The following is a 9,343-nucleotide window of genomic DNA, read 5'->3' as shown; positions in this document are numbered from 1 at the left end:
TGACTGCTCCAGCTAGCTGTTAATAGAGTAGTCGTTGAAGACGTCGTGCTTCTCTTCCGAGCGATGATTCATGGCCGTCAAACCTGCAATGTTTGGGAAAAACAACCTTTTATGTCCTCATCGTTTCACAGAGGAAGTTTCTCGTGGCGTTCAGTCCCCTCAGCTCATTGATTGATAGATTCAGTGAAGTAATTCTGTGAAGCCATTCCTTTAAAAAGATAAAAGGCAGGGGAAGGGGGGGGGGTTAAATGGACAAATACGTTGACATTGTACTTTCTCCGGGGGAACATTAAGCTTTTATTGATTTTACCTTGATTACTCTCAGGCTCACCAGCGTGCATACAAACACAGTCAACCATTTTTTTTTTTTTTTTTTACAAATTAACTCTGAGCAGATAAGAAGCAGAATTCTCTCTTTTATTTTTTCTTTAAAACTCAACCTTGGACGAGGCTCCGTCTCATTACCAGAAAAGGAAATAAGCTCTCCAAAATGATCCGGCCTTTCATGTCTCTCTCATCTCAGACACGTGGGAAATGAGATGGAGGAGGAAGGGAGGACCCCATTAAGAGCACTCCCATTGCCCTTGCACCAGCCACAGCCAAAGACATGCAACGCGGGAGGATTAGTACACATGATGAGAGGAGGCGTGGGATATTTGAAGGTGACTTCAGAGGTGGATGACGGTGATGAGCTGATGTCCAGTTTTTCATCGAAAGACAATCATCATAAGACAATGTCATACAGGTGTAGACGCACAGTGTCTGCGGTGCTTTTTAACTCCTGTGCTCCGGTTTTCAGTCCCACGTTGGCTCAAACTGCTCTGACAGTGTGATGACGGCATACTTTAATGTGCAATCGCGTACAAATGCTTTAAAAGCAGGAGATCTTTGACATCTACATTAGAGTAAATACTTTTCCAGCGGAATCAACTTTTGTTTTTTCTATTATTATTAATTTAATTCTTGACTCCTTTCTTTAAAGGGATTTTGTAAACGTGATCAAATATGTCAATGAATATGAGTTCATAGTTATTTACAATTCCAGCCGTAAAGTGTCTGACAACATTATGGGAAGAAGAAGCCTACACAGGAATAAGAACTTCTTTCCTGTTTGGATATAAACAACCTGTGAGTTTTAGACCAGTCCTAACTGATGCAATGAGGCTTTAAATGATCTAGAAGTTGAACAGGCTGATCTCATGTCTCATTACAAGTCACTCAAAGAGGCTCGTACCAACGAAGAAGAGAAGGACTACAAAGAAATATAAAACAACTACAAAGAAACTCCATATTAACACAAAGAAACTTAAAATGACCACAAAGGGAACTACGCAGAGACGTACACGACTAGAAGAAGACACGAAACGACCACAAAGAGACAAGAACGACGACATGGAGACCTGAAGATAGGATGCAGTTTGATTGATTACATAATTATTCTAACCTGAAGTACCTTTATCCCCTGGACTTTAATTTGGACTTATCTGGACTTTTTTAATTTGAATGTCCACAAATATCAGTATTGGTATCAATCTTTCAATTTTAGTTATTTAATAGCTGTATACTATAATTTTGTATTTCGACTACAATATTTCAAAATAAGATATCACATGTTCACCTTCTGTTCTGGGACAGTTGCTGGTTGTCAGTGGACCAGTATGACTCTCTTTAGTCTTCTCCCTCTTGAACTTTATCTTCGTCTTAGTCTCATCCACACGTTTCATCCTCCACAGCCCCTGATTCTCAAAGTGACTCTCAGCATCTGGGGGGGAAAAAAAAAAATGTATAGAGTGTAAAGCAATTTATTCAACGTGTGGATGTCCCGAGAATTCAGTTATGGAGCCGATTTGAGGATGAACGCGAGGCTCAGGAGGACAGGAGGGCGATACCAGCCGGTGTGGTAGTGCGTGTTTATATTAAGATGTTATCAGAATGCTGAAGAGAAGGAAAGTTTGCAGGAGTAGAGTTATCTGCCTTTACCACGAACACCAGCAACCTTATTGTTATCTTACATGTTCTGAGTGCGTGTATTCGATGTAATGAAGAGGAACTACAAAGTTTTTGTGTGCGAGCTTTTGTGCAGCAGAGCGGGTGAGTGGCATGACATTAGTGACATGAATATGGCTTAAAGGAGGAGGGAGGTCATCAAATCAGTTGTTTCCAACGGTCTCGAGCCGCCGCCTCCTCCGTTAATTGATCGAACCGCGTCTTAATTAACGACATGCCACTTAAACGGAGAATAGATTCTCATCAAGGTCACTAAGAGAGGAGGAGGAGGATTCACACTGTGACATTTCTAACCGCACTGGAGTTTTTTTTTGTTGTGTATTTATTTAATAAGGTGAGCCAGCTGCACTTGACATGACAAAAGAGCTCACACAGAGAGGCGGACTTGGAAAAAAGTACAATATCAAAAAAAAGTGTGCACTTTAATTAAATCACAACTTCCCTCACAGTCTCCGCTCAGCTGTCAGGGGTTCTTAATAAGTTACGGTCATTTAATTTGCACGATGGAGCCGATGTGTGTGTCATCGGCGCCGTCACAGCGTGGAGAAGAGCGTGTGAACAGCAGGTCACTGGTTTGAATGCCTGGGCCAGATGGCAAAATGCTGCTGCAGAAAGTGACTGATTAAAAGCCTAAATGTTCGCCTGCCTGGGTTTTTAGGGGTGAGGCCATATGGTCGTGGGTGCTATGAAACCATCAAGGGCACGCGTGTCGCATACCGGCACAAAGAGGTCAATTATGAGGATTTTGTTAGCTAGCTAGCTTGTCCATCTCCAGAGCTGGCTAGTTAGCGAGCTAGCACCCCAAACTCTCACCTGTGCTCTCCTCCAGGTGAGGCTGGAGGAGTGAGGCAGAGGGATCGTAGACCCAGCTATTGTCGCCGCTAATGGGCTAACTTTCTGTAACCAGCGTAGCATGAAAGCATGATGGAATTAGAAAGCTCTAGCTAACTAGCCAGCCGCTATATCGGTAAATATAATGCTTATAATCACTTAAACACACTTGTCAACTTTGTTGTGATCATATTTTGTTGCGTTTTGTTAGCTGTTATCTTTAGTTAGCTTGCTAATTCCACCAATGCGTTGATGCTACACTGGTTACAGAAAATAAGCCCAACAGCGTTCCATCTCTTCATCTCTCTAATAGTTTAGCCTGTTAGCACCGTTTTCCTCTCCGTCTCTGAAACACTTCTCCAATATTGTAGCTCGCAAGAATCACAGTTTATCCTCTCAAATGTATGCGATATATATTCTGGCACCCAACAACACAGCAAGAGGACATTTCAGATGTATAGTTTTGGCTTTAAAAAGGCTCTGTTGAGCAATTTCTATATGAAGAATAAATGTATACTTTATGTATTTGTTTCTATATGTGTCTCATAAATTGGCAAATAAGAAGTTTACATAATAAACAAGGACAACAAAGAGGAGGAGGCTGCAGAGCTTATATGGACGTTCTAAATTACTGAGTGCTTTTAAAACAAATTAAAAAGTGTTAAAAGACGTCCTAAAAGTCCTGGGTGTTGGTTTTTGCACTGTGAACCAGCTCCAGATGAAGAATACCTGCAATCAGTAAAGAGGCAGCTGATCTACACCAGATCTTTCTCATTGGCAGTGTTTTTTTGAACAGTACGAGTTTTCGAGTATGATGAAGCCTTCAAGAGAGCGTATAAACAAAGCTTTGTTATTGCTGATTTATATTTACTTAGTTTTTTTGCTAACACACAATTCCACAGCTCCTCTATCCTTAATCTAATTTACTGACTCAACAAGCTGTGACAGGCTGTCAATCAGAACTGGACCCCCCCCCCCAGATGTCTTTACTCCTTAAAATGATTACTTAATGTGAGCCCAACACGCAGCAGCATGTATGTGTGAGTTACCATCTGTTTACGGCCTCTCAATCCGATGCTGCCCTGGCTACACAGACCCCTCACATGTGTGGCCCGCCATCTTTTTTTCCTGACCGTGCAGTTCAGAGGAAGGTCCCCGGTGGGACCCTGACTCATCCTGCAGGTCTTGGATAATGCACGATTGGAAATCAGGCTCCATCGCGGCCGACAATCTGCTCCATCGAGGGCTCCTGGCCCCCCCCAAGTACCGGCCGGCTTCCCTCCCTGCACCAGCACACGCTGATGGTTTGCTCACTAACCCGCATCTGCCCGTTGATACGGTGTAATGCTGGAGCCCCGTGGACCAGGCGGACTGGCCGGATGCCAGCAGGCTGGAACCACCAGGGGCCGGTCCACAGCCTGTCCCCTCGGATTATGGAGCCGTCCAAAAACCAGCTTTATTTCCTTCAGTGAGTCAGGACGTGAGCTCATTTATGAACGGCGCTCATGTCGATTGATACGACGCAGCAGACGCTTGAATTAATTCACCACATTTTCATCCGTGATTAAAATTCATGCATCACGGCTTTGTTTTTCTGCAGTAGCGCTTGTTACCTTGCAAGTGATCTGTTATAATTTAATTTGCCCAAAACAAAAGGGCTTGTAACTAAATTACATACGTTTCATGTTTTACAATCTGTTCTTGTAAAATATTGGCCCTTTAATGGTCACATTCTGTTATTTATGTTTTCTTCTTTGACACCTTTGAGAGTTTTCTCTGTGAAAAGCCTTTTATAAATACATTTTACTCACTTACTTACCTAGCTAAATGGAATGCAGCCATTATAAAACATGTTACTGGTTACACTACTGCCGTCTTAATTAAAGATATCTTCCAAATATCTTCCAAACCTGATGATTCCTATTAATGACCGCGACAATCCGTACTACTCATAGATTACATAACACAACTATATGTATTTAAAAATAAACAAAACACAGCGAGACATCTTCCAAGATCAGTGTGGCGTAGATTGAGTTTATTTGTTAGCAAAGATCTGCATGAGCCCAAACTGGCTGCAAGGACACCCAATAATTAAATTCAGAACTATTTATTTGAAAATCCTCTGTGGACCCTCACATCGGAAAAGGAAACACTCATCTACAGTAGTAGAGTTACTCCCAACAGGACAGATGTGTTCATGTTTAAAGTGGTCGTGTCTCGGGCGTCTCTGCACGTGCGCAGACATGATGGCAGATGACAAAATGTTGAAATCATCATTGGAGCTGAAACTGTCAGTATGTTACGTCCTACTCATCAGCACATTACACATACACCCACAGGATTCAAGCTGACATATTTATTTACATCATTTTGAATAATTTATGCTGAATCACGGAAAAATAAAAAAATGGCTTTATCATAATAAAAGACTGATAAAGTAACGAACAGTAAGTTTTTATCTTACGAACCAAAATATTTCATGGTTTCCAGTGAAAAGTAATACAATATAATCTACACAATCTACTTCATATTGTGCATAAAATAAAAGCACAGAAATGCACTGGGCTGTTTTGAGAAACGGTCAGATTGAAATATTGATCATTCCTCTCTGCATATTGGTTCTGCAGCATCAAAGGGTCGTCACTGTTGGTTTAATCCATAACAGTCTGCTTTACCGCATTAATTCATACTTCCATTGGCCTTATCGCCCCACCTTCCTCCCTTCCTCCCTTCCTCCCTTCCTCCCTTCCTCCCCTCCTGGGCTTCATACAGTTAATAACAAACATATCCTGATTAAAAAAGGATCCTCAGAACTACATCAACATGACCTTAACGTCTCACATGACGTAGGAATATAATAATATAGTATAAGTTATTTAGCGTGTGGGTCAAACAAACACACGACTTTCACCCAGGAGAACGCTGTGAAACCAAAAGTCAACAGCTGAATTATTCATGTCTTCAACTTAATTTATGTAACAAGCATATTTATTTTAAGCAGAACCGTGATCTTTTCCCAAATATGACGAGTACTTTTGTTTGAATTCACAACGTCAACAATGTCATTAAAACTGTTGCGGACGTACGCGACACTTGCGACACGTAAGCATAAGAACGACGTTAAATGACACGAGAAACGTTTAAAATGCGTATGACGTGGAAAATGTTCTTAAAGTTGGAGTGCTATTCTATAAATAACAGAAGTTTTGTATCATACAATACAGAAACTAAAGGTAAAAAAATATGCTCGGTCAATAATTTTAGTTTAGTTTTTATTATCAGACATCTTTTAAAGGTGACACGTTCGACTTCTCTGCGCTGCTGCCTTTGTACCTGTGATGTAGTTAGTTAGATAAAAGTTCAACATCTTTTTCATGTGCCGTTCACGTTATTTCGTCCACCCCCCCAAACGCAAAGCTGTCGTCGCGCTGCAGTGAAAAGGGGAGTTCAAGGATTCATCAAACAAACAGCAGGCCTCGGTCTCTGCAGAGACCCGCTCAGCTGGTCAGCCCGGGTCCACACATCATGACTAAGCTAATGAGAAGGGTGTCTGTGTGTGTGTGAGTGAAGTCTGGCTCTCTTCCAGCTCCAGGTGGTTTGATTAAACACATTGTCTGCGGGTTAAGCAGAGGGGTCCTGGCAGACAGAGTGAAGGGTAAAGTCGACACACAGTGGAGGATCCGCACTGAATTTCTCACCAGAAGCTAATCAACGATGAGTTGAAACAATCGGTGAATCCAATTTGTATGGAAGCCCATTTCCGCCAGCAAAGTGTGTTAAACTATGTCATAATTTTGACTTTCTATCTCATAATTTCGACTACATATAGCAACTGCAAACATCCAGTGTTATGGTTACAGATGGATGCACCAACGCATTTTTTTTTTTTACTGCATCATTTTTACTGCCTAAAAAAAGAGTAAAAAAAAAAAAAAAAAAAGAACAAAATTGAAATCTTTTTTAATTTTTATTTTTGTGGATTTCTTTTTTTTTTGCTGGCGGGAATGGGCTCCCATAAATTTGACTTAAATTGAAACTTTAAGGCAGCTATTGAACTTAAGTTTTTAAGTTGAACCACATGGATTTTTGTAACAGTGTTGTGTTTACAGTTCACATTACATCTTCTTCTTCTTGCACCTTTTTAAAGATGTTCGGTGTGAGTGATGCTCACTTTATTAACTGTGCACATGTTAAGTAGCAGAATCACTTTGTGCCGGTGTTGATACTTGTTTTATTTTGCACAGGACTGAAGAGTGTTGCTCCCTGATTGCACTTTAAGCCTCAGTCAGTTTCAACTATGAACTTGTTTATCGGGACATTTAAACAGGCTGTTCTCATAGCTTTGTAGCGATACCTACGAAAAGTTATGCACAATAATTTCGATGTAACCCACGTAATCAATTCGTAATCTAAGTACTGCTGAGGTTCGGTGACTGACGTTTTGAAGCCTTGACTTCGGCGATTTAGCGGCGGCCATCTTGGATTAAGGCTGTTGCCAATGAGTTTATTTTGCAACCAATAAACGGAAGTGACCATATCTGGACCGAGGAGGAGTGACGTAGAGACGCCGTATACGTCTCTGGTAGAGACCTGTCAATCACTGTGTAGCCCCGCCCCTAAAGCATCCCCTGCTTTATGGTCTGTTTGACTCTAAATGGACCATCATTTACTAAATGAACATCATGCTGTATTGAAGAAGACTTGAAACTAGAGATTGAGACCATAAACTCATGTTTACAATGTTTACTGAGGTAATAAATCAAGAGAGAAGTAGAGTCATTTTCTCATAGACTTCTATACAACCAGAGGAGTCGCCCCCTGGTGGACACTAGGATCCTGGTAGTTGATCCTCTGCCTATTCGAACCTTTTATTGAAAAAGCCAACATTGTTTTTTGTTGTTCATCTCAGCCAATTAGAAAGATGCAAAACCAGTTTGAGGTTGGCAGCAGTGAGAATGAATTGTTCATGTATTGGGATGCCAGTCGGCATCTTTTTTTAAAAACAACTCTCCCAAAGCGAATGCCCGAGGCTTGCCGCTAACTTTCTGACTGCAGATTCGCATCAGCAACTCAGATGCACCGCTAACTCTTATCTCAATATATTTCAATATGCTGAGCGAATCAGGAGTGAAATCATATTCATAAACTCTACCCTGACGCCAGATGTAATCTTGTCCAGTATTTATGCGGTAAAATTGGGGAATGAATTGTCTCGCATGGCTCGTCTTTCTATCCCCACCTTCTGTGAATTCATACAATGTAAAGAGGAGTGAGAGGGAATGAATTTGTCACGTTACAAAGCACACAGAATCACAGAATTAGTCTTTAATTATTGTGTGAAATGAATGAAGATTGGTCCGGTCAGCGAGCATATAGTGAAAGAGTTCATGCATTCATCCACAGAGATTCACTTTATAGGGTTGCAGTAATGAGTTTATTCATCTGAGAGCCAGTTCTCACACTTATTAAGTGCTCGTACATTAATCTCTTTGTTCAGCTCGGGGTCACGTTTCTATATGATACTGGGCTTCAGAGAGAAGATGATGTGGCACCATGCTGAGAAGGAGCTACACAGAGCGTTTAACCCAGAATCACCTTCAAATGATAAGAAAAGCCTTTTAGGTTGTCCTTGGAAAAGAATAGACGGACAGTCACAAAGGAAATGTATTACTTAGATATCTATGGGGGGGGGGGGGGGGGGGGGGGGATCTGTAATATCTGGTTAAGCATTAGAAAAATGTGTTTAAAACCAACAGAATGTGAAGAGGTTCAACATATCCTCATACGAGTTACTCCTTATTATTGTGCGATTTCCATGTGTCAATTTCTTTTCAAAATAAACGGCCATCTTTACAGGAAACAACTCAGTTATGTCATGAGGAACGAACAGCAGCTTGTTCAGCAATTTTATGGGGTGTCTATGAGTTACGGGCGCATTATGTTTCTTATTTTTAGCTGGATGAACGCAGCCTGAGAGGTTACAGTGTTGACTCAATGTCAAAGACGTCTACGTGTTGTGTTGCAGAGATATCTACTGAAATGAGCATGCTGAAGTCCCGTCCTGTCTTGTAATATCGCTCGTACCTCGAGATGCGATAGTGAGTCACTGTAGCATCCAGTCTGCCCTGGGTCCAACGTTTTGAAGTTACAGGGTCTGTGTAAATTGTATTAGTTTGTATATTGGATTAAATCCAAAGTGGATGTTTTTCGTTTTGTCCTTCTCGTTGTGAGGAGACTACTTCGCCGGGAGGAGAACTGCCTCCGGGAAGACTGACCTTCAGTTAGCGGTTAGCTGTAGCAACTAGCATACTAGCACAAACCCCGGCGCCAGACGTCACGGCGGGCTGGTGGAGTGCTGGATTTAATCTGGGTCAGTCCCCCTGCGGGATCAGACCCCCGGTGCACTGGCTATATTGTTGCTACTGCTGCTAACTGAAGGCCCATCTCCCGGAGAACACAAAGACGGCTAACGTCAACTACAGGCCGACGCCACATGTGAATA

The sequence above is a fragment of the Pholis gunnellus genome (genome assembly GCF_910591455.1).
Source record: "Pholis gunnellus genome assembly, chromosome: 17".
In the NCBI taxonomy this organism is placed as follows: domain Eukaryota; kingdom Metazoa; phylum Chordata; class Actinopteri; order Perciformes; family Pholidae; genus Pholis; species Pholis gunnellus.
The sequence above is the reverse complement of the archived record's forward strand: the minus strand, read 5'-3'. Positions refer to the sequence as shown.